This window comes from Phyllostomus hastatus, unplaced genomic scaffold (genome assembly GCF_019186645.2).
Source record: "Phyllostomus hastatus isolate PE091 unplaced genomic scaffold, TTU_PhHast_1.1 phas_contig_196, whole genome shotgun sequence".
Lineage (NCBI taxonomy): Eukaryota > Metazoa > Chordata > Mammalia > Chiroptera > Phyllostomidae > Phyllostomus > Phyllostomus hastatus.
The window spans coordinates 5,731,753-5,758,783 of NW_025333709.1; positions in this window are offsets into that span (position 1 = coordinate 5,731,753).

Sequence of the window (27,031 nt, forward strand, 5' to 3'; positions counted from 1 at the left end):
GGTGTTTGGCTTTTGGGGTTTTGATCAAGTTGCACAAACTCCCATGGATCAAATCCACTTCCAAAAAGCTTTGCTTGCTGAAGTGACTGTTTCAGTTCGTGACAATCCATGAATCGACAAACAGCCATTGAAGACCTACTATGTAAAAGCTGTGAGTGAGAAGAATACAGGCTGTAGCATCAGCCGCTCCTGACTCCAGGATCTGTCACTTGGCTGGAAGCAAGTCGCGCTAACATAGTAACACAAGGCCAGTTAGCACAGAGCAGAGGATAATAGAAAGCAAGGAACTAAATTTCAGAAAGGGCTCTGGGATGAGAATAGGAGACTGCATCAGGCCACAGTCCAAGGGAAGGATTGTGACAGCTGGAGAAGACATCATGGGGTCACTTTGGCTCTGAATCCAGGGTAGAAGAGGAACAGGCCAGGACTGGTTGAAATGATGGAGCACAAGAAACACCATGGGTAAGGGTCAGTGTGGGGGCCTCAGAATCACAAGCCAAGGAATAGCACCATGCTCTGCGATAAGTAGGTCAATCTGTTAAGGAGACAGAGCCTCAATCCTAGGGGACTTGAGATAGACAACAGTGTGAGGTCACCAACCTGCTCACGGTTCCTTGGAAACGCTGCCTGGATGGAGAATTCACACAGCGTCAGTCGTTGGGCCATCAGAGTGGCTTATTTATAACCAGTGCACTGGCCTGAAGGAACAAGAGGGAAACTGAGGCAAAGAACAGAGCAAGGCTTTAGGGGCAGAGGAACGGAGCAAGGAGAAAGAGAGAACTTAGAGCTGAGACAAAGCCCAGTCTATCTGCTTATGATCAACCCAACCAAAATTTAACCTTACAAGAAAGTTGCTCTCCAAATTCAAGTTAGTGTTATTGAATTGTTCCATTACCATCAGGACTGTTTTCATTTTCAAGCATGTGTGTGGTCGCCTCACATTGAAGAATTATTCGTGGCCAGGGAAAACACCCCCACAATCATTTTCTAGGGCATCTGTGCCCTCGCACAGGCTGCCACAATGTTTTAATTGAATTGGATTGAATTTCAATGGAAAGGGTAGGAGTCGTACATTTTCAAGAACTAATAATTCTGCGATTCTGTAGGTGGGGAGTACCTTTTTGGCACAAACAGGCAGAAGGCATCTGCATTTCTCTACAGCAGGCATTCTCGTTTGGAACAAGACCAGGACTATCAAAAGTGCATGCTGTTTCTGAGTCCCCCAGAGGACCCTGGAGGAAATGTGCCTACAAAGGGTCCACCTGGACAGGAGGGGCCCCCCGGGCAGGTTTGCCAGGTGGGGGTCTGCGGGAAAAGCCACGAGATGGTGGTCCAGCTTCACCAAGCTTTTGGTTTCCTGGTCAGCTTCTCACTTCGTTTCTGGCTCATTCCTTTCTACTGCATCTACCCACTGGCCTAGAGCTGATCACTGAGAGGGTCAAGGCCATGGCCTTCATGGGGCACACAAAGACAATCCCAATGCAGCGTCCATCAGCAGAAAGAATGTGGGGCTCTAGGGGTTTCTGCATTCCTGCCCCGTTGGTCCTAGAGTAAGTCGCTTCATCTCTTTGTACCTCAGTTTCTTCTTCTTCTGTGTGATGTCCAGGGATCTTTGCAGCTCTGCAATCCTATGATCTATGGGCTCTTTGTGTGGCATTTGGGTCTCCCCACATTCAGGCCACTATTTACCTGCCCCACGCTCCAACACCATCTGGATGCTCCTGCCCTCTCCCTCTCCCACCTCTCGATTCGCTTCACTGTCTGTGTTTGCCACAAACTCCCACTGCACTTTCTAACCTTGAAGCAAATTCCTTTCTGCCTCCTTAAAGCCAAATTTCCCTTCAAGTCTCCTGCTGGTGGGAGTCAGCAGCGGGGGGCCAGCAAGGAGGGGGGAATTGCATCAGGGTGAGAGCCCCTTAAGTGTTGTCTTGCACAGTGGGGCAGCCCCAGTGCCTAGGAACAACACGGACACATCGGATTTAAGGGCCCACAGGGAGATCTACTCTCTGAGACAGGGTTTCTTAAACATGGTGTCCGCACCTGCTTGAGGGTCTGATGGAAGCTGGAGGAGAGCTTCTTCCCAAAAAGACACACATACAAAACGGGTGAGACACGCCAGACGGCCCCAAACCATGCTGTCCAAAGAGCATGGCTGACCATTACAGGACCCAGACCATTCTCATCATCAGAAATGCAGAGACATTAAACTTCGGGCAACTGTGGAAGCTAGATACGGTGGTGTCTCTACTGTGGATACCTGCTGTTTTGGGGGTCCTGCTTCTCTTTCTTTGGGGAATTGCTTTTTCCCTGCTCAGTGTGGTTCTGGCAGGGCTATTAATTATGTGACTTTACCTTCCCAGCCCAGCCATGGGAGGCACAGCCAAGATCCGCCAATAACGATGGGTCCCGGGGGGCAATAAAAGTTGAGCTACATGGAGTAGGGTTAGTGTATGGATTTTATAGGCGATGCAGAAGAGGAAGCCACATCCTTTTCTCTGGGATTACCATTAGTACGTTTGGATCCATCGACAACAACCTTCACTGCCGTGGGGGCAAGGCCGAGTCTGACTGTGGAGCCAATGCGGAGAAGCAGAGCCAGCAGCCGGAGGGACAGTCTCTCTAAGCTCATTGGCACCCCTCAGTGCAGCCGTGATCTTTCAGCTTGGTGACTCTATAGTCAGCGTCACCTCAATGGTTACTATTCGTTTAAAGTACCTGGAGGGGTTTCTGCCACTTGTAACCCAAGGAGTCCAGCCCGATATAAGCTCCCTGACCACATTTAGCAGGCATGCCTGGCCTGGCAGGGCTGGTCCTAGCGTGGTAATGCAAAGGCACTAAAGGAAAAGAAGAAGACAGACAGAAGTCTAGGTTGACCAAACGACATAAGCAGGCCACAACCTGAGTCCCAGGTGCCGCGGCAGGTGGGTTGGACAGGGGACCGAGCCAGCAGGGAGGCCCGGCAGCCTTGGCAGAGCCTGGAGGTCTAACCCCATAGTAAAAGCAACAGCCACCAGGTGAGGCACTGGGCTTGGGGCTGTCCGTGCACCAACTCATTTCATTATTGCCATAAAACGTTACAGCATTATGTATATGCCTATATTTATTGCGAGGTATATATGCCATGTGTATATATGAAATATTTTACATAGACATAAATTATATATCTCCACTGTGATGTATACATCATATATATCATGTGTATGATATATACTATGTATGATATATATCACAATAGAAGAAAGAGACGTTTACGCCTGATGCCATTCACTTCTCTTGAGCCTCAGGGCCTGGGGGACATGGTAGCAAGTTGAAGAAAATTAGTGCAGAAGCTGAAGCCAACTGCATCCTTCGATGTGGCCCATGGGCAGACTTAGCTGGGAAGCACCCTGGGCCAAAGAGGGGGAGGACCAAGGCTGGGGTGGCAACCGCACACAGTGCTGCCTCCTCCACCCCCTCCTCTGCCAGAGCCCACCCACGCCAAGTGCACCGGGGTGCAACAGCGATGTCGCTGCTGCCCTCAGAAAGCTTATAACTTAGACTATTTGGGCTTCAAACCCAAACTGTCTTATGATATCTTTTAAATTGTTGTCTTGAATAATTTCTTAATTTTTTAATTGTGTGTCTGGTGTAGAAGGAATTTTATTTGCCAGTGTGCCACTGGCTGTATGACGCTACATAGTTCTCATCATTTCAATAAATGACAAAGGTCCAGAGGGCACAAGTCCTGAGTCCTGTGTTGGACACAACTCGGCATCTCCACAGGGCACTGCAATGCTTGCGAGGCGTTCAGTAGATATTAGCTGGAAGGTGCTAGTTTTTCCACCCCTCTATTGTAAAAATAGGGCAGGAGAAAATTCTTTTATTGTACTAAATTATTTGTAGCAGTGAGTTTTACTCTAAAGAAATCAACAAACCCCTATTACTCTAGGCCTATGGCCAAGTCTTTAAAATATTTTTGTTATAGTAATATTTTTCTAACTATATTTTCTATATTAAGATTGTACCTTAATGTGTTCATTTACTACAATTCAAGTCAACCAATTATGGGGCTAGAAGGAACCAATCAGAAGGAACACAAGGAATGCAGACCACTTACTCTGAAACTGCCTGCCTAGATGTAATAGGTGCTACACGCACTCACAGCCACACATACACGAGGTGGAGATGCGGGAGAACTCGAGAGACAAATGTATCACTTGTTCCCCCTGGTGAGTCGCAATGTGCCTGAACACGTGAAACATGCTGAGAAGTCCCAAAGGAAAAGAGCTGATCTAACTTTGGTCACTGCGCATTTCCCAGTAAACACAGAGATGACAAAAGTTCCGCAGGTAGAACACCAGTTTGGGAAACGCTGACATGGCACATCCTTGTCATTAGGGTGACGGGGAAGCTGGAGACAATGTGCGACAGAACAACACACACACGGCCTTTAAAATGAAACGACCTGACACTCAATTCCCACTCGGCCACCGAGGAGCTACACTCTATGATGTAGGCAATAAGAGAGAGCCTGTGTTCTCTTTCGACAAAAACTTTGTGAGCACCTACTATGTGCCACACATTGTTTAATCACTTGGGATATATCACTGGACATAAAAGGACCAAAATATCTACAGTGAAATAGGAAAAAAAATCAACACCTTAGCAGCTTAAGAGGAGAGAGAGTTTTGAAATACCTGTTACATTGTTAGCTCTTAGTAAATATAAGGAATAAACCAATTTTTAAAAGGAGTAATGATCTTATTCTACAGAAGAAGTCAAGCTGGCACTGGTGTCTCTGGACTTTCACAGCGCCATCGTTATGTCCCTGGTTTAGTGTCCTGTCTCCTGGATCTTCTCTACCAAAAGCTGCAAATCACTGTACCAGTATTCAGTTATTTGGAAAAAAAAAGAAGACTTATTACACTTCTTAACAAGCCAAGAGAAAGTTATCATGAAGAAACTTGACTCCAAGAATGACCTTCAGTGAGGAAGAACCTCAGAGTAGAGATATGAGAGGCAAAGGGAGAAATTCGGCAAAGCAACGTGACTTTAAGGAAGAGGAGATGATAAGGACTCTCCAGACTCAACTGTGTTCTCAAACTCCAATACTGGAGTTCCAAACACCTGCCGCTCAGTACAGCTCCTCCAGGACCCAGCAAGGACTCCCGGACCCAGCATGTCCCTCGCCCTTGAAAACCAGTTCTTCCTTCCACGCCATCCACCCCGTGGATGGGACAGTGCACGCGGAAACCGTTCGCTCCACAAAACCCGGCCCGCTCTGCGTTCTTGCACATTTGTCCTCTTCTGGCACCAGTAACAAGGGAGAATTAAGGTCTGTGGCACGCGAGCCACTTTGGAAAACAGCTTGGCCGTCCCTCAAGATGTCAAACACAGAGTCCACACGTGCGAAAGGAAAGGAAGACCGACCAGGTGAGAACAGCAAAGCCTCTCTCTTCAGAGTGTGCTCTACAGCAAGGGAGTCAGCCACCATCATCTGTGTTTTGGCGGAGACTCAAAGGCAGGCGGAGAACTCAGAGAGCTTCACAGTGAGGAAGGGAAGGCTCCGGAGGCATGCCGATTGGCACATGTGGCCTGGGAGAGCTGGAGGCGGGACGTCCTACGTGACTGGTGTGGGTGCGTATTTGGCTTCCTCTGGCTGGCCCGATGTTGGGAACCGAGACAAAAATTAGGGAGGCCGTCAGTTCTTAATCAAGTCTTGCTTGTTTGGGATCTATTATTTCGGCCGTTATTATTAACTTTCTGGACTGTCACGAAAGATAGCAGTCTGGCTCCCTGCGAGTCTGACTTGCAGCAGGCTGGCCCCCTGGGTTGGTTACCAGAGATCAGGAGATGGGATTCCTGAGCAGGTTGCTGCGGGTGTGGGTCTGGGTTCTGCTTTTCTGTGTGGTCTGGCTAGTTTCCATTCGTTTTTCCAGCCTCTACTCACATATGACTCAGCAGTTCTACTCCTAAGTATTTACCCAAGAGAAATTACAACACAAGTTCACACGAAAACTTGTACTCAAATGTTTACATCAGCATTATTGACAATAGCTAAAATACAAATGGAAGCAATTTGGATGCCCGTCAGCTGATGACTGGATAAACAAAATGTGGTATATCCATGAATCTGAATATTATTTGGTGATAAAAACAATTGCATTGCGTCCTGGCTGGTGTAGCTCAGTGGACTGAGTGCAGGCTGCGAACCGAAGCATCGCAGGTTTGATTCCCAGTCAGGGCACATGCCTGGGTTGCAGGCCATGGCCCCCAGCAACCGCACATTAATGTTTCTCTCTCTCTCTCTTTCTCCCTCCCTTCCCTCTCTAAAATAAATAAATAAATAAATAAATAAATAAATAAATAAATATCTTTTTAAAAAAAATTGTATTGCTGATAACATGCCACAGCTTGGACACACGTAGAAAATGTTACGGTGAGTGAAAGAAGCCAGACACAAAAGGCCCCATGTTGTGTGATTCCATTTACATGAAATTTCTAGAATAGGAAATCCATGCAAATGAAAACTAGATCAGTGGTTGCCAGAGGCTAGAGAAGAGGGGGTGGGGAGTGACCGCTAAAAATCATGGAGTTTCTTTGGAGTGTGATTACAATATTCTGAAATGAGATAGTGGTGAGGGTTGCGCCACTCTGTGAAGAGACTAAAGACCACTGAACTGTTCACCTTGAAAGGATGAGCTTTATGGCACTTGACTGTATATCAATAACACGGCTACTTTAGAAAATCGGTGACGTGTGCATATGCGTCCCAGCGTCCAAGGGTCTGTCATTAGTTCTGTCAAGTGTATAATTAGGTAAAGTGCCCAAAATTCAATAAGCCCACTGCCTCCTGGTCTTGCCTTAGAAACAGACTAGTCGGAGGAATTATTAGCTGGATTGCAGAAACTGTTTGACTTTTCGCCCCAAGTCCTAGAAATCACTTGTATAGGATAAATAAATAAAGGCACAGAAAGTCTTCTAAAGTTAAATAACAGCAACACAGGAATTTAAGAGAAAGAATTCCATTATAAACCGTGATAATTTATCAAGTCCTCAAATTCTTCTAAATAAAGTAATGGGCCTATTAGTGATGCAGAGATAAAAGGATGAGGTCAGAGGCAAAGCCCGCGATCCCCAAGTTTGAGATTCGTGCTAAAAGCACTTGTGTGCAAAATTGCTGTAAACTTCAAATTAATTCACAGCATTAATTTCCAAGAGCTCTGAGCCCTGCTGACTCCAAGACACAGACTTTTGTTGGGAGGCTGAGCCAGCTGGACTCAACTCCTGGTTTCATTTTATTTTTTTTAAGCTGCCAATATTTTCTTTTAAAGGAAAGGAGAGAGAATTTTGATTAGTTATCTTAAGAAGATTTATTCATTTAAGAAGTTGACATTCTGGCTGTTTGGAAACGTCTGTTCTCACTTCTGGCGGAGTTCTATCCCCAAGCTGCGGTAATATTTGCCCGGGGCTGGGGGAGACAGGGAAATAGGCCATCTTTCAAGAAGATCTTTGGGGGCTACAACAGAAATAAAGTGCACAAACCCTCTTCTTCTAGGAGCTTATTGATAAAACAAGAATGAAAATGTACCAGAGCAAAACCAAAATAAAGCATCCTCAGTATGCTAACAGTACCCATGCCATATATTAACACATTTAGTAGATTATAATTAGTATAATTATTACTTAAATAATTGTTGTTACAATGGTAACAGATGACACTAACCTACATTTATTGAGCACTTACTATGTGTCAGGTACTCTTCCAACACTTTCTAACTGTGAATTCATTTAGCCCGTGAAGGATATATTTTATTATTCTCACTGTGCAGATAAGGAAATTAAGGTAAAGTGAGTTTATAATTGGCCCGGGTCACAGACTTAGGAAGTATTTTCCCAATACCTGCAGCAGTTGCCAAAACTCATTTCCGTTTGCTCTGCTTGAGACATTAATTTATGGACACACTAATTGCAATGGGATTTTTGGTTCAAAAGTCAAGCCATTTGCAATTTAGAAGTAGTTTATATAATTAATGGTATTTAATGAGGAATCTCTGAAGCTCTAGAAACTGCAGGGGGAAAGAAACCCCAATTCGATTGATTGGGCAAACAGGTATCTGGGGCGGGGGGTGTCTGCATTCACTCATTGGTTCACTTATTTATTCATTTCAACAACTTCTGAGCCCCTAAAATGTACACCAACACAAACAGGCAGAAAATACAATGAAAAGTACACTCCAGTAGGAGAGATGAACTGAACCTTTTAATAACCCCAAACTAATAAAAGTTAAAAACTAACACTAAACAGACATTATATATGAAAAGTATGGTAACGTGTCATATGTTTATTGCATATAAAGTACTTCAAAATGAGGGGAACCCCAAATGTTTCTTAACTATTTGCCGACAACAGCCAGAACACATCGCAAATTGTCAATGAGTGGGTCAAGTGTTAACCCCCAGGCTCCACTGGGACCTGTTCCAAGCACGCTGCACATTTCAATTCATTCCCTCCTCACGACAGCCCAGTGACCTAGGTCCTGCGATCACAGCCGTGCTGCCAGAGAGGAAACTGAGGCACAAAGAGAAGAAGGAACTTGCCCAAGGTCGCACAACGGGGGACGACAGAGTTAGCACTCCCCGCGGAGCCTCGCGTGCTGACGCGTGGTATCACGCCATGCCACGCGGGCTGACACGAGGTGCGGAACGACGTGCCTGCACCCTCCTGAGATCAGCCAGGAAGGTCTTCCAGGGGGAGGCCACGTCTTGCTTTTCTGTCAAGACGTTTGAGCATCTTTTTCAGATGCCCCCGAACAGGCCTGTTGGGGGGAAAATAGGTCGAGGCGCCCATCGGACCTGGATGGTCACAAGCTCAGACTGTAGCCAATGAAGCGTCTCTCCATGGTCTCGCCTTAATTAGAAAGGGCTTGGGGTGAAGCTGTAATCTGTCGTCTCATGTGACATTTTTATCGCCTGCTTAACATTTCACATGAAACACTTTATTGCATTTGATGTTAGTTAAACACTTAACATGTACTCTTCATGGTTACAATTCGCAATGTGTTCTGACTATATTAAGCAAATATTTAAGAAACATTTGGGCTGTTTTTCCATTTTTAAGTATTTAATCTGTAATAAACATATAGCATGTTAAAAATACATTTCATGTCCAGTATGTGTTAAGTGTTAAGAGTATATTTTTGAACTGCCTTATTGAGCCCGTCAGACTTTCCATTACAACTCCCTAATTTAAGGGGGTTTTAAAACAGTCATAAAAATCTCTTCATGCTGATATTTTGGGTAAAATATCTCTGCTTTCAGAAGCCTTTTTTTAGGGGTTTGTTTTTTAGTATTAACACATTTAAAGAAAAATTGACTGAGTAAAATGGGATGTAAAACAAAGACCTTTCTCATAGGACTTGAGTGGGACTCTTCTCTGCGCTTTTAAAAGAATCCACATACTAAAGGCACCTTATAAAAAGTCACAGAGCTTATCCCAAAATGTAGGAGAGAAAATAAAACATGGCTGAGGTGAGCACCATCTGTGTATTTCCAGATTTTACATTCGAGTTCAGAATTAAAGGCATGAAGTAAGGCTGTGGACATCTCCCTCATAGTCTCAGAAAACCTCATAAGCCCGTAAGGATGCAGCCACGCGAGTTTAGCATATTACAGTTGACAGGTGGATTCCACGTCCCTTCCCTTCCCTGCCCTTTGCTATGCTGGGAGGTAAGAAGGTCCGTGTCGTAATTACTCCCATCTTACAGACAGACGAGCAGTGGTTGGGGAGAGGGTGAGTGACTTGTTCAAAGGCACACCGCCAGTTAGTAGGGAAGCCGGGGTTTACACACAGATCCCTTTGCTGACCACGTGTTCCTTACACCCACAGGCTGCAAGAGATTGCGCCCGTGTGTGACTGGGTGCATCCATCTAATGATTGTTTTTAAGCTGGGGAAAATCTTAAATAAGTAAAATTCAATTCACTGGGACAGCTACATAACTTAATTTTTCCGATTTTACACGCCATTTTTAGAGTCAAGATCACATCGAGAAATGTTTCTCCCCCTGTTCAAGTCATATAGGCTACAGCCTAACAGTGGGAGCCATGGTCACGTTGCACAGCCAACAAACAGTCCTCTAACTACGTCCACGGGTGGTCATAAGACTTCATGTATCCATCTCACCCATTTAGATTATGGATTATCTGAAAGCTGGGGCTTGTCTCACTTGTCTTTGTGTCTTCCTCTCTTCTACCCTTAGCAGACCAACAGCTGGGATGTTCTAGGGATTACATACATGTCTGTAACCTATAGACATGGGAGCAACCTATAAAACTTCACAGAGGCCACACTGACACCTGTGCTCTTTCGTACAGGGATATTATGGGATGGAGGGCATCCCATAGTATTCCCATAATATTAGGGATGGAGGGCACCTTGATTACCCATCCACTGTTTGCCTGATTCACCATTTCCCCATGACTACACAATAGAAAGATTCCATGAACAGAAGAGTTTGGGGAATGCTCCATCCACAGAAAAGAAATGTCATGACAACTCCCTGAGTGTGGTGCTGGCTTCCTTGATGCTTCTTTTCTGGAGCAGTCCACAGTGGGAAGTCCTGCCCCTGAGGGCCAGGTAGAGACCTGCTCTGTGCAGGGCAGGGTCGGGCAGGGCAGGGCAGGGCAGGGCAGGGCAGGTGTGTGGTGCCATTCAGCTCATCCTGGGCTCAGGCCTCTTTGGCCTTCCCACTAATTGATCCCTCAACTTTTGGCAGCACTTACGGTAGTATTTTGGCTCAAATGTGTCATGTTCCTTATTTTTTTTATTTCTTTGTTTGTTCCAAACTTCAATGAGTATGAGAAATGCTATTTATTTTTGGTATCCTTAAGCTTCAACAGAGAAAAAAAAATTGCCTAAAGCCTTCTGCTGTCAATTGCTTTTCTTTCAAACCCATCTTCCTTCCAAGTGTACCAAAAATATCCTCAGGCCTTCAGAGTAATTATATTTATGATCATTCATTTTTTCATTAGCCTAGAGCAAATATTGTGGGAACTCAAGAAAGACGATGGTCCAAAGTCAACCTCAGGTTTGGAATTGTAAGAAAGAACCACAGATGAAAATGGAATTGGAATCAAGTGAACCCTGGATACTCTCTCTAATGAGACCTCTGCACAGGAACCACACATTATACTGTCTCAATACACAACCTCAAGAACTTGGGAGGGCTGGACCTCCAGTCATACCTAGGAGACCTTAGCTGCAGAGGCAAGGAACGCTTTAGGACCCAAGAAGAAAAAAAAATCAAGAGGCATTAACAACAGTGTGGAATGTGGGAATGTTGATTTCCAATTCAGACATAATGTCAAATAGCAAAAATGCCCTAACTTCATTCTGTGACCTGACAAATATTTACTGAGTGCCTGTTATAAGCCAAAGCCTGTTGAAGACATTGTAGAAGTGGCCCGAGCTACAGACAAAGCCCCCTGCCTTCATGAAGCTTTCTATCTAATGGGAAGAGATACATAATAAGAATTAAAATAGTAAGGTATACAAATGTTAGAAACTCTGCCTGCTATGAGAAAAATAAAGCAGGGAAGGGATATAGAAGGTACAGGGTTATTATACAGGGGAGAGACCACAATTTTAAATGGTGACTAGAGCCCTGACCGGCATGGCTCAGTTGATTGGGTGTTGACCTGCAAAGTGGAGGGTCATCGGTTTGATTCCTGGTCAGGGCACATGGCTAGGTTGCGGGTTTAGTCCCAGTAGAAGCAACCAACTGATGTTTCTCTTTTTTAAAAAGGGTTTTATTTATTTATTTTTAGAGAGGGAAGGGAGGGAAAGAGAGAGAGAGACATCAATGTGCAGTTGCTGGGGGCCGTGGCCTGCAACCCAGGCATGTGGCCTGACTGGGAATCGAACCTGCCACACTTTGGTTCGCAGGCCGAGCTCAATCCACTGAGCTACGCCAACCAAGGTGCTCTCTTTTATATTGATATATTGATGTTTCTCTCCCTCTCTTTCTCCCTCCCTTCCTCTATAACTCCCCCCCCCCAAACAAACAAACAAATAGGTGTCAAGAAGAAAACCAGTTGAAGGCATGATGTTTAAACACACACTTCAAGGAGCCACAGATAACTGAATTAGAAAGCATTCTGAGAACGGAGCAAAAAGATACAGGTGTCAGCAGAGGGAGGACACTTGGCATGTTTGGGAAGTAGAAAGGGGATGTTGTAGTCCGCTCGTGCGGCCATAAGCAAGTACCATAGACGGGGTGCTTTCAACAGTCAAAATAATGACATTCATTTATACTTGAAGACTATGCTACTAAATTATCTTAACGTCCATTCATTGTAATGGGAAAGTTATGATGCAGCCTATCACAGCCCAAGATACCCGAGCCATTTGTACAGATCAAAAAAAACATGAACAAAGTATATAAAATATAATTTAAAATGTATATGCAAGCAATAAGCAGTAATTTGGAAGCAAGCCATGCAGCTGCAGATGACACGCAAAGCGAGGGTAACTTACTGAATTCACCGAGGGAGGAAGAGAGGTCGCGACCCTGGATGGGGATGGTGGACAGAGCTCCAGGGCACCAGTCTCTAGAAAGTGCACTCGTCTTGGGGCATGGTTTCCTCCATTAATTTTTCCACCTTCTAGGGACGTGACACTGGAACTGCTCTTAAAAACAAACTATGGAGCCGAGGAACACCTTCAGGGCAGAATAAAGGATAAATGTGAAGTCTCCGAAGAAACACTTGCGAACAGAACACGCACACGGCAGACTGGGGAGCCGTAGAAGGTGTGACCTCCGCCCCACTCACACACGCTCTGGGCTCCTGCAAACAGGAAGCATGACTCTGACGTTCCCACCTCATGGTCTCTGCTTGGAGACTATGGGTTGAGTCTATTGGGGAGCATGTTTTTGCCTGTAATGTAATGTGGCAATATCGTTCCATGTGTATTTTCTTTGTTTTCAAGTGAAAAAAAAATATGTAAAAAATGAAGTCATGTAGGAAGTGAAATTCTTTATCAAGCTTTTATGGTGAAAAGTATAAGCATACCACGAGGTGGGACTGAATGTCCAGAATCTGATGCCTTCCTGTGCCTCCTCCGCTGACACCATTATGTGCCACCTGGATTGTCACAGTGGTTTCTGCTCAACACCAGGAACTGCATCACGGCCCCCTCTGCTCAGGGCCCTCCTCGGGGAGCCCCAAATCACTCCATACACACCCAAGTCCTTATGGTGAGCTGCAAGGCCTGCAAGATTTTGCCTCTGCCATTTCTGTGAGTTCTTCAACTCCGTCCTCCTTGCTCACACCTCCTGGCCCTGCTGGCCCCTGCAGCATTTCAGACACAGCAGGAACACTTGTATACCACAGGCCATTGGCATTTGCTGTCGGCACTGGCACTCTTGCTGATGGGCTCATTGCCCAGGTGCCTACCTGGCCCATTCCTCATCTTTCTCACCCTTTATTCAAATGATACCCTTTTAGGGAGGACATCTGCTACAGTCTGAACATTTGTGTCCCCCCGAAACTCATATGTTGAAATCCTAATGCCTCATGTGACGGTGGTGTTAGGGAGTGGGGCCTTCGGGAGGTGCTCAGGTCGTGAGGTTGGAGCCCTCATATACGGGATTAGCACCGCACCCTTATCATAGAGACCCCATAGGGCTCCCCGATTTTCCTCAAAGACTTCAGGTGCCATCGTAAGGGTCCCTCTCCACCTTCTGCCAAACCTCGCTGTTACTTGACTGATGCTGCCTTTGGTACATGCTGGACACTCAAATCTTCTCCTTCCAAAATTTCAAAAGGAAACTGAAGCAAGCCCTCTCCCTTTTCGGCTTCTCCCTCGGCCCATCCATGATACGTCAGCATGTGGCCCGGTGTGGCTGGAGATCAGAGGGTGAAGACTGTGGGTGCTCTCAGCAAGCCCCGGGCAGAATCTCCATCCTCGCCCCTGGCTCTCGTCCCCACGTCAGCACCGGCTTTCCTCTCCTGTTTGAAAACTCACGTTTTCTTCCTTGCCTTCCCCACACAATGCCTACAGGCAAATAAAACTCAGATACCCAGACTTGGTTTTTTAAAGTAGATGGAAATTTGGGGGGATTTTAAAAAAAGTCTCTCTCCATGAAAAGTAGGCTGTCAAGACTATTATCTTTCTACTTAGTTATTTAAAATATAGTATGAAACTCAAAATTGAGCAATGAATTCTTTGTTCCAGTTGGTAGCCACAATCTCCCCAAAGCAATGAATGGCATTGATTCATGGCCCGGAGGGGATTGCTAGGCAACATAGTTTATGGAGGAGAAAAAAAATACCTTGTCTTAATATTTTTTTGAAAATATTATCCCTGCTACAGGCATAGGAAAGTATACCTGAAAACAGGGAACAGCAAAATCCCAGAGAGGCAGCCATAGAAAGTTTGAGCGGTGGCTAATGCCAGTGGGGTGACCATGGAAGATAAAGAAAATACAGAATAAGAAGGAGGCAGATGTAATGGAGGAAAACTCTGAAAGTGGAATTCAGAATGCAATTTGTGTTGTTTTTTCATCCCCTCCACAAAAATAACAGAAACCAGAAATCCCAAAATAATCTCCTCCACTGTAGTATGGAGGGAGCATGGGACACTCTGGATGCAAGAAGGTAGAAGGTGCTGTTGGTATAAAAAGTATTTCCCCAAGGAACCTGGAGTGCTTGAGAAATTAGTAATATTATAGAGAATCAGTAATTAAGAAACTTCCAAGACCAGACAGAAGCTTAGAAATGTGGAAACCTCCCAGTCAGGGCACATGCTTGGGTTGCAGGCCACGGCCCCCAGCAACCGCACATGGATGTCTCTCTCTCTCTCTCTCTCTCTCTCTCTCTCTCTCTCTCTCTCTCTCTCTCTCTCCCCCTTCCCTCTCTAAAAATAAAATAAAATAAAATCTTTAAAAAAAAAGAAAAAAAATGTGGAAACCTCTGGAACCAGTGACATCTTTTCCTCTTGCTTGACCACACAGCTTAGGAATGTCTGCACAGACGCAGGGGGAGAAGTATTTCATCATCATACCTAGTCTATATACACAATGTTAACTCTGTAGGGTCTCAGCTTCTGTTTCGTCTGTTAACATGAGTGCTTTGGGGACACATCAGGCCCCCCTAGGACAGCCAGCATGCATGGTTCTTGGACCTCTGCAGGTACCACAACAGATGTGAGCATAGCACTATGCATTTGAACACAAGGAAACTTTTATCCATCATTGGATTCCTAGTGCCTAGTTCGGTGCTTACCAAACAGAAGATACGTAGTAAATGCTTGATGGAGAAATCACATCATTTGGAAGTCTATATAAGAAAAATAGCCTACACATGCTAAAGACATAAACTCCTAGCATTTGAGTTTTTGAAGAAACTTGAAGATTCATCTGGAGATATCCTGCTACCTAGTTTTAGAGACAAGGAAACTGGTGCTCAGACTAATTAGCAGACATGCACAAGATCTCCCAGGAAAGTAGTGACAGAATTGGGACTGCAACCCACGTCCTTGAGTCTTCTGTTTATGCTCTTTTATTGCATCATTTTATTCTAAAGTGTATGTTTTGTTATTATTCAAATATGGCAAGGCCAACTGCTCTGGAGACAGCTGCCTTTCAAAAGACAGTTTGTTCTACCACAGATTCTGAGAGGAGGGGCAGCCATGGCCTGGGGTTCCCACGGGGAAGCCCCTGGACCAGTCTGGAGGCAGAGGCAGAGGCAGAGGAACAGGAAAGACAGGGGATGTGGAGTAAACACGCATAGGACTGGCTAGTTGGAATCATTGCAGTGGGCTCTTGGATACAGGGGTGGTCCTAGCTGGCTGGTGACTGACCTAGGGGTAACTAGGGCAGGAGGTTATGGCCCAGAGTGTGAGCGCCACTTAGGGGAGTGGGTTGGGGGTATAGGCTCAGGATTTATCTGTTTGCGCATGAAAGGCATGCATCCAAGGGAGTTGTTTACAGTCTCTAAGAATTTGTTAACTCTGCAAGGGGCAGTCCCTGCAGAGTCAGCAAGGCCCCACATGACAAAGCATGGAAATACGGAAATGAAAAGACGTTCTCAGTCTACTTAGCACCCAGAGATCTCAAGTCTTCATTGTGCAAAAAGTTTAGTTTGGACTTGGTGGATTTGCCTGCCATCTCTCCATTACTGCACAATAAAATAATTAGAAAAAGGGAGCCCCCACCTGAAATTCTTAAGGATTCTGGGTCCTCGGAGCTATGAAAAATGGCTTTTGGATCACAATCTAGACAATCTTTTCTGATTATTTATCTAAAACTAAAAGCAGGAAATGATTCATTTGATTTCTGCCAATCCTGGAGTGTTGCCACTTTCGGCTCAGGAAGAGCCGGCTTCCCTTGGCAGTCCTCACTTGTAGGATGATGAATGAAGTTCTATGTTTGGTGCTAGCTAAAATTTTATAGGGTCTAAAAAAGCAATTTATACATGCTTCAGGAGGTGACCATATTTTTTCTTTTTTAGATAGCTCTTAGTCACAGCAGGGCACTCAACATACATAGATCACATCGAGAGGTCATGTTACAGGAGGAGTGAAAGTTTGTTCTGTGTGTTGATAAACATGTTCTTGGCTTCCACAAGCCTTGTGTATGCTCAGTGTCCAGCAAACAGGCATTAACTGAGCTCTGCATTTTCCCCGTTATTTTCACACCTCAAGAACCCATGACCCTCAATGGGATATTGTGCAAAAAAGAAATAGCCTAACAAAACGTGTCCTTGGTTCCAAGAGCCACGTTGTCATTCACAGACAGGTGAGGCCAGGCTTCTTCGCTTGAAAATCCCAGGTGTGGTTGATTGGTTTTGCATGCTACCCAGTCCTTCAACTAAGTCGTCAAGGCTCCGAAAGCTAACTCAAAGAACAGTGGCTAAACCAACTACTTACTTTAAGTGATGAGCACTTTAAACTCCTGCAGCCCACCATACCTCATTCATATTGTTTTATTGAGAGATTTCAGTTTCTTTTTTTCTGTCATATATATGGTTTGAAACTTCTGAGTAGGGATCTCTAACTCAATTGAGTAGCAAGACACTATCAGGGTGTCCAACCTGCAGCCCGTGGGCTGCATTGCAGCCCTGGATAGCTATGAATATGGCCCAAAACAAAATTGTAAACTTATTTAAAACATGGTGAGATGTTTTTTGTGATCACATGTCACAATGTATTGAATGTGTGGCCCAAGACAACTCTTCTCCTTCCAGTGTGGCCCAGAGGCACCAAAAGGTTGGACACCCCTGCCTAGGTTATCTCCCTGGCATCTGTCGTGACAATGGTTTCATTATGCTTCTTCCCTTTGCTGTTTGTATGCACGCACTGCAAAGCGCTGTCAGAGAAGACCACGGGCAGACAGTTGAGGGCCACTCTGCCACACACTGGCTGAGGGGCTCCGAGAGGTCACTTCACCTCTCACAGTTCTCAGCTGTAACATTAGCAACATAACATTTACCCCTTGTTTGGAAGCATTATGTAATAATATGAGGAAAGGCTTATTTTTAGTAAAACTATAATCTATAACATATGTACTTAGAGAAGTAATTGAATGAATGAAAAGGGTTGTTAGAAGTTCATCAAACTCATATACTCTTCCTCTGGACTCCCAACCATTCCACATTGCTCAGCCTTTCTTAGAGTTAATTGTGACCATACTATTAATGCATTACTTAAAATAATACTAACTCACAACTAAGCTCTAGATAATGAACTATGAGAGTAAGTGGCATGGTTACTTCCAGGTCTTCCTATAAAAAGTTCCCTTGAAGATCCTCCAGGCTTTTGTCCCCAAGCCAACACTCTTGGCAGCCCTGGGTCAAAGACAGAAGAGCCACAAGGTGGCAGGCGCCTGGGCCTCTGGGTCATCACCAGGAGGAGAGGCATGCTCAATCAGAAACGCCTCTTGAACTCTACATGAGGGAAAACTAAAATTTTATTGTTAACCTATGGATAGTCAGAGGGTTCTCCATTACTGTACATAACAACACATTAACTATTATACAATAGCTTTTTCAATGCATGTATAAAATGTTTTCAAATATAGCCAGAAGGATATGTTATCAGTATGTCTGCGGGGATGGGATTTCAAGTATATTTTTATTTTCTTAATCCTCTGTTTATTTTGGATTTTTCAAATCTTTTCTAAGGAATCTGTATTGATTGTATAACTTAAAAAACCAAGTGGGATGCCATAAAGTATAAAAGAAAATAGCCTCCCTGATCTAGTCATTTTCTGGGCAGGTATAGTCTCATTTCATATTCAATCAACAAAGGTGATGTGTACATCCACCTGGTACCATGCACTGTGCTACCTGCTGAGATACTAAGATTAATAACATGTTATCTCAAGGGGGCCTCAGAGTATCTGCAGCATGTCAAGGATCATGGCATGCAATGATAAAGCCAGGGACTCTGGCAAAACACAGAAAAGGGGCTGAACCCAAAGCCATGCAATTCAGATAAGATTTCCCAGGAGGGATGGCTGCCCGTAGCTGTAAACAGAATGAGGTGGAAAAAGCATAAGAGGAGGCACAACACTGAGAAACAGCATGGTGGGTGCTAAGGAGTTAGCAGCCTAAATCTGTACCCAAAGTTTTAGACCCACGGTTTGATTTATTGTTTTCCACCGTGCTTAGTACAATGTCCAATATACAGTGAGCATATAATTTAGAATGGATATTTCTGCCAAGTGGTTATCCAGGCTCTTGTTGCATTTCACTCCATCTCTGAGCAGCTCTGGACACAGAAAAGTCTTCCTTGTATTAAGCCAACCAAAACCGCAGTTGTATCAGAGAGCAAATTTGCGTAAGAGAACAGACTGGTGTCTAAAGAGTTGAGGATTCAAGAGAGTCAGACGTGGAGAGGGGAATTCAGAACAATGGGCTATCCTTGGCTCTTAATTACAAATGACTAATATTTTGCCCTTCACAAGACATTCCATACAGAACCGAACTTGAGTGTGTGTGTGCCTCGCGCACGTGCAAGACACTCAACAAGGACCTGGTGTGCTTTATCTCATTATTCCTTCCATACCCCCCTGGGCTCTGCTTAAGTCAGAAGATCTCATTGATGTAGATAAGGGAACCAAGATAAGACCCAGATGACTCGGTCAGTCAGTGAAGCAGCCAGGACCCAAGCCCTGTTTCCCTGCCCTATTCCCTGTGCCACCTGAGAGCCTTCCCCCGGGGCAGCATAGACTACTGTTCCATGGGAAACTTCCCCTGACGTTGCCATGCTCCATGGACTATCTGGTTGGAACAGAAATGAGCAAGCTGCAGGGCCATGGCTGACAAAGCTTGTCTTCCTCTGGCTTGCTGATTAACAAGGCAGCCCTGAGCTTTCACTCTGGGGTGAGTGATGGTGGAATTCAGGCACTGCAGCAAGGCCAACAGGGAAGGTAAGTTGGGAAAGGAACACAGGGAAAGGGCTCTGGAGGCAAGAGGCCAGTTACAATAGCCTAGAAAGTGTTCTTCCTACTACAACCATGAGGCGGGGCTTGCTCCTGGCAAGGTCAGAAAGGCCATCTTCAAGAAGCTCCTAAAGCACCTCAAATTCAACTGTCCGAGGACGTGACACTTCCAAGAACCAGAACCACGGCTGGCTGGTCAAGTGGCTCCAGCTGTGAAAGCAGGAGGTGAATGGGGACAGGGAGCATCATGTTCCATGACAGGCTCTGGCTCCAGTACTTCCTAAACCGGAAGCCCTAGTCCCCCTTCCTGCCTTGCCCTGTTCCTCCAGTGTGCCCTCCTATTTGGCATAAAACCTGTCCTCATTGCACAGCCCAGCAGTACCTGCTGGCTGGGAAAATGTAGTCAGAGTTAAGAGACATGGGGCTGCCAAGACATTCTAGAAGAAACAGAGCCCCAGTGTGGCTATCACCCTCATCAGGACCTTCCACACCAAGATTGGAAAGCCCGGGGTGTCTGAGAATGCACAGCTCAGTGATCACCAAGCAAGGCAAGCACTTGTGTCTATAAGGGTTTTTTGTTTTGGGGTTTGTTTTTTTTTTTGCTTAATCCCTTCACCTTTTTTACCCAACCCCTAACATTCCTCCCCTCTGACAGCTGCCAGTCTGTTCTCTGTATCTGTGAGCCTGTTTCTATTTTGTTTGTCAGTTTATTTTGTTCATTAGATTCCACATATAAGTGAAATTGTATGGTACTTGTCTTTCTCTGACTAGCTTATTTCACTCAGCATAGTACTCTCCAGGTCTGTCCCTTGACACAGACAACAACATGGTGATGACCAGATGGGAAGGGGGTGGGGGGCAGTGGAAGAGGGTCAAGGAGGGATAAAGGATGATGGAAGGAGACTTGACTTGGGGTGGTGAACACACAGTACAATATGCAGATGATTATTCAAAAAGAATTACAATTATTTTAAAGCAAGTAAATGGTAGTGGTAAAAAAAGAAGTCTTAATATTTAAAATAAGTATTTTATCTAGATTTTAAAAAATCTATGACAAAAAATAGTATTTTCATTAGAACATGTCTGTTTTTAAAAAACACTGTATTTTATTTTGCCATAAAAAAGACAAATTCTTGCAAAGTGTGCTTGAGTCCCTAAAGACTTCCATATTCACTATTATATTTGATCTTTAATACGAGGTAGGCAAAGCAAGTGTTATTCTATTCATTATATAGGTGAATAAAGTAAAGCTGGAGAAAATAAATGGCATGATTTTTGTCAATATTCCTTTATTTTTACAACATGGTGTAGCTTGAACTGTGTGCTCCCCCAAAAAGATACATTGAAGTCCTAACCCCCAGTATAGTGGGATATGACCTTACTTGGAAACAGGCCCAACACAGGTGTGATTAGTTCAGACGAGGTCACCCTAGGGTACGGTGGGTGCCCGATGCAACAGGACTGGCCTCCGTGTCAAAAGAATGCCACGTGACACTCGGAGAGAAGACGGCACATGAAGACTGAGGCAGAGATGGAAGCGATGCCGCCACTGCTGATGAACACCGGGGCCCCCAGCAGCTGCAGGAGGCATCACAGCAGCAATGCCTGAGGGCCCTCTCCATTCCTGCCCACACTTGTTATTTTGTCTGTCTTCGATGAGGGCCCACCCTCGTGTGAATGAGGCGGGATCTCATTTCGGTTCTGATTGGCAGCCCCCTCGTGGCCAATGAGGTGGAGCATCTTTTTATGCACTTACTGAATATGTGTGTGTGTCTTCCTTGGAGAAATGTCTACTCAGATCCTTTGCCCATTTTTCAGCTTGGTGTTTGGTGTTTTTATTGTTACGTTCTCTCAAGATCTTAGAAATTACCTTCAAGCTGACATACTGTAAATCATTATTCCTATGAAAATAAAATGTTTTTCAAAATCATGATCCCCCCCCAAAAAAGAGTTGTGACATTGCCCTAAGGCTTCGGAGGGAGCATGGCCCTCCCTCCCCACCCCCCCGCCCCCATCTGGATTTCGGCCCTCGGGCCCCAGAACCGGGAAAGAAGGAACGGAGGGGAAGGCGTCGGAACAGGCAGGGCCACGGAAACCAAGAGGAAGGATTTGCAGCACTGCCCAAGGTCACACCTTCCTCAGTCGGAGAAGATGAAAACCTGAGAACCTGGCCTCTGCCTTGAGGGATTAGGGGTCTGGCAACGGCCTCTGCAAGGGGAGTGTTGGGTGAGGTGCGAAGAGTCGGCCTCCTGGGAAGTGACTCAGGGCGAGTGAGAGGTGAAGCGGCGGAGACGCTGGGTGAACGCAGACCCCTCCTTCGAGGAGTCCAGCTTCAAGAGGGGGAGGCGGGGCCGTGCACGGGAAAAGGGAGAGAAAAGGCGCGTTGGCAGCGCCTGAATATGAAATTGGGTGGAATGGGAACGCGCAGTCGGAGGGCGCGGGATCGGAGGGAAGATGTGGAGGGAGGTGCAGGGGGGACGGCACTGCTGACCCAGAACTCCCCCCACCCAGCACCCTGCACCCCGAGAACACGTGGGCGGACGGTTCCCAGCGGAGACGCAGGGCCAGGCCCGAGCCGGGAGCACCTGACTTGGACAGCGCGGGAGGGCCCTGCACTTCTTCCTCTAAAGCCCTACCGCTGAAGTCTTCAAGTCCGTAATACATGTATCTTTGATCTCCCGTTCCCAAGTAAATTAACCGCCCCCAGAGTCGGGTGGCATCTCGAGGTGAGACCTGACCTCAGTCGTTACTCACAGTATAAATGCACGAATGAATACATAAAAATGCTACTTCGGGGAAAGAAGAAAAAGGAAAAGAACACTTAAATGATCTCTCTTTACCACCCTGCACACAAGCAGGTTTCCAACCAGTCCCACATTCGCAACAATGCCAGAAACTCACGTCCAGTTTTTGAAGGGGCCAAGTTCTCTTTTTCCCTGGGAACGCTTTAAAGAATACTTTAAACTAATAAATCATAAGGTATATTGGGTTCTTGCACTCATATATTAGATGTTCCGTAACTATCCTGAGGCTCTGTTGACAGATTGATTGATCCTGGATTTCCACGGGCCGGCCCCCTTCCTATCTCCGGAGCCGTGGCCTGCCCCGCTGCCCCAGGTGGCAGAGAGTCCAGGCTCCGCTCCCTCTTGCCCAGAGCGAGGGGAAGCAAGCTCACGGAGCTCGGAACAGGCCTTCTGCAGCCTAGGGCTCTAATCTCCCTGCCCCCTGCCTTGCCCGGCGGACTCCTCCATGAGATCACTGAACTGCCTTCTGTCTGCACTGCTTGAGTTATTACTCCCTTTGCGGTGATTTGCGGGAGTGGAGGACCTTCATGGACACAGGGGGATTCTCACTTCAAATAAAGCATATCTTCTCTCAATTACACATGGAAAAAAAGGAAGGGGAGCACATGTGTGAGGGAACCTGATGGCAGGGACTCAAGTCTCAGAGTGCCGGCCCCCGGCTCCGAGGATGAGTCATGCTCACTGAGCTCAGGAGCTGAACAGACTCCAACCCCTTCCCCGTGGACAGCCCCTCCATCCTAATGAAAGTCTCCTGTGTTCCCCAACTGACAGAGTGAGGGGGCCACTCATTAGAGGCAGCCTGGGTGGGTGTGCTGGGCAAGCACAATCCAATTACAGGAACCCCTGTGCCTGAAACGTGATCTGGACCCGGCTGGGAAGGCGTACCCCCTGCTGCTGGCACCTGCTCGGGCTCCTCTCTTTTCCTTCCTTCCTCCTGCCAGCAGAGCCAAAGAATTAAGCCGTCCCTCAGGCAAGCTTGGCAGTAGGGAGGCCTGACATGAAGTCACGTCCCACGGCCTTCCCAGGGCGCTCGTGGCGTGAGAGCTGCCTGCCTCTCGAAGAACCTTGATGATACATTCATTCTACTGACAGACGGCCAGGAAATGGGTCAAGGCTGCATCAGTTCTTAGACTCATGCCCCTGGAAGGGCTGGCTGCATTCCCTCATAAGCCAGGGCATCTCAGGGTCCAAAGGGGACTCTGGAAGAAGTGCTGTGTTTTGTTTGAAACATTGAAGCACAGAGAGGTTGTGTGACTTACCAGAGTCACACAGGAAGCAACGAATGGCCTGGATTCAAACTCAGGCATTTTCCAAAAGCAGCTCTTTCCAATAGAGCAGAGTCTTAGAACTTCACCTCCTTAAAGAGGCTTCAGGGATTCCGGAAACAATCAAGTGTTTTTTACCACAGCCCCCAGAAATTTTTTAATTAAAATTTTTTAAATAATTGTTTAATATTTTAGTCACAAATAGCACAACTCCTTTATCTATTTGTAATTGAGGTTCCTCATCACATTTCCTGCCAAAAAAGTGAATGATATTACACTGAGCCCTGACATCCAGTGTATTTGAAGAAAACAAAGTGAACCATTTGTTTTAAGATCCTTGCATTGACTTAGCATTAGCCAACAATACAGCAAAATAGAGGGTCTGGCACAAATAATGCCCCTTTTTATCACAAAATTTTTTATTACAAAATCATAAGCATGTAATTCTGTAACATAATAATATCACACTGAAGCACACCATATGACATCTTAAGTGAAATGTTCACAATAAAACTATAAATTATTACACCAATATTATTACCCTATGGACCACACTCAAGCAGGCATTTCTCCTGCCGGACCCTGTATGTATAAGAGCATGATTGGTTAGGGTACAGGAACTGGGAATGCGCCCCACCCAGAAGTGGAGGGGGCAGGGTGCCCCCCAGCATCCACTCAGGTTGGAGGCGGGTTGCCTCTGAGGTCTCACAGTCTTAGGTAGAAGAGCGGCTCCTTGCCCAAGGTCATACGCCTTCTGCAGGTGCAGCTCCCATCCAGACACTGGCCTGTGCAAGGGCACGGCCGCCCAAACCGGACAGCTGGAAAGGGCCAGCCCAGCACCAGACCCCCACGGGATCTATTCAGACCTTCTTCCCTGAAACTGCATCTCAGCCCGACTTCTCCTTCTGCTCCGTTCCCAACCCCCAAACTCCCTCCCACTCCCAGGAAACCGTCCGCATGAAAACCATGAGTCTCAGTCTATTTCTAAGAACCCCACCTGAGACAGGGGGGCATAGCTCTGTCCCTTAGGACTGTGAGACCTGTCACTAAAGAACTATTCTTAAGTGGAAGTGATTTTTACAAATACAATATACAGTGATTTACAGCTAAAAATATGTAGTCAAGTAGATTACTTAATAATGTATATCTCCCCAAAGATGCATATATATGTTACAAATGTTCATTTTTCTTTCAGTTATCATATGTTACCGCCTTCAAATAGGTTTGCAAACAGTATTCAGATTTTTTAAGCTGAAAAAAATACTTTTTACTAAAAACAAGCATCATGAACTGGATAGTGTCTTGTTAACATCAGAAATCACACCTGAGAAAAAAGCTGCTCTTCGATCCCCTATCACACCTCCCGCCAACCACCCGTGGCACCTGCACAAGGCTACCAGGGAGATAAGCTCTAGTCCAATGCAGGTAGCCCTCATCGCTGGTAAAGAGTCCACACTCAGAAAGGGAAAGAGCTGGAGAGGGCGGTGGCACTGCTGTCCTTAGAAGGATGAGAGGTATCAGGTCAATGTGACAAACTGTTAAAACTGAATGGTGGACAATGGGTGTCAGATTTCTCTGGTTGGCTTATGTTATCACTAAACTATATAATGTTTAAGAGTTTGTATTCACGTCCAAGCAGGATCCCAGCACTGGATCAATAGCCATAAAACAGTTATCTGATGGTTGGTCCTGCCATTGACATGACACCCATCACCCAGGTCACTTGTCACCTTCTCTTGTCACCTCAGTGTCTTCCAGATCACAGAGAGAGTGGAATCCCAAGAGGAATTATGAGTGTTCCCGGGACAGAGATGTGCTCTGTCTCCTATGGCTGTTCTTCCTTTCTTCCCTGAACACAGATACCTGAGCATCCCAGGGTACAGACTGCCTGCAACAGATGCACATTCCACCACTCCCACGGCTTAGTGTGGCCATGTGACCACGTTTTGACCAATAGGATGCATGTAGCTTCCTGCAAGTGTCCCCAGGGGAAGGGTGAAGAGACAGGTCCTTCTCTGGCCTTCCTCTTTCCTGCTGGTTAGAAGGGGAATGTGGAGCTGGCGTTGCCTTTGTGGACAACAAAGGCCGTCCTTTGTGTGCCATCCCAAAGACTGTGAAGGGGCAAGATGGAGTCCTGGAGCGCGGTCACTCTGGTGCCACCAGCCCTAGACCCAGCACTCTCCTACCTAAGAAAGACTGGTCTCTCTTCATACAATCTCTAGGTTTAGGAAACTCGAAATGATCTGTCCCATGCAGATGAACCTAGTCATAATAAAAACAGCCATTAAAATGCCATCATTTCCAGATTGGGCTACACTTAACTTACTTCTGAGAGATGACATAGCTTTCTCTACTTTCAAAACCTCCAGAGAGGTGGAAATTACAAAGGCACGCTAAGTAAGGCACTTTGTCAACATGAAGGGTGCTTTCTCCACGATTGCAATCAATCAGGAGCTGAGGAGGTTATCACATAGTCGCAGGAATGATGATTTGTTTGTATCCGGGGATATGGAATAGAGTAATGCAGACAGTAATAAAACTGCTTATATTATTATCTTGATGCATTACTTCTTTTTGCTTTACAGACCCATTTTTCACACCAGATCATAAAATGCTTGAGAATATAGGTAGGTAACAAGGTTTTATACATGATGAATGTTTAAAACATATTTTAGATTACTTATAAAAGTTCTATTGATGTTGTATAGTTCATAATTTAATAAGTAAGCCTGAAGTTTTTTTCCCCATAAAATCCAGCTCAAAGGATGAAGCAACTGAATCAGGTAATTAAAAAAAAATTACTCATTTTGATGAAGAGAAAGACAATGACTGAATTTTAGCAACATTACAATACATCATGGAATCCCTCCTCGCTTCTCCCCACCTTTGGCCAAAGAGTAAGAAAAGAAGATTTAGCTTTCAAGTGAAGACTACAGACTGAACACACATGTAGCATCACCTTATCTGAAAACCTCACTAAAATAACAGTAAAAGAATGCTTCAAGGTATAAATCACCAAGGACAAAGAGAACTGGAAAGGACATAGCAGCCACAGAATGTTGGGAGCTGGAGAACAGAAGAATGACTAATAACTGGCTTAGAAGACACCAAATTGGGTAGCCAGTTTGAACCATATCATGTTCAGGAATTAGCACCCTCCACACCCATGGAGATGGGCATAAACCTGGAGGTGAACATGTGTAGGTAGGTTGAAACTCTCTCAAAGCCATTGGGTCTCCATATCCTCTCTACCATTTCAACTCTGGCAGCAAAGGCAGGTTTATTCTCCAGGGAAGGTTAAACAGAGAGTGTATCAGGGGGCCAGGGGACACCACGCAAAGTGTAAGTTGGATGCACAGAAAACAAGAAGATGATGTGAAAGCTTACATTCTAGTTCTTGGTATCTCCTAAGCACTGAGGTCTCTACCAGTCAGGCTTTTATTCTTCAGTTGGGACACTAGAAGATAATTCTCCAAGGAATATGAGAAGCCCAAGAAAAGTTATACAAAGCTACCTGTCAGAGATCCCCAGGCAAAA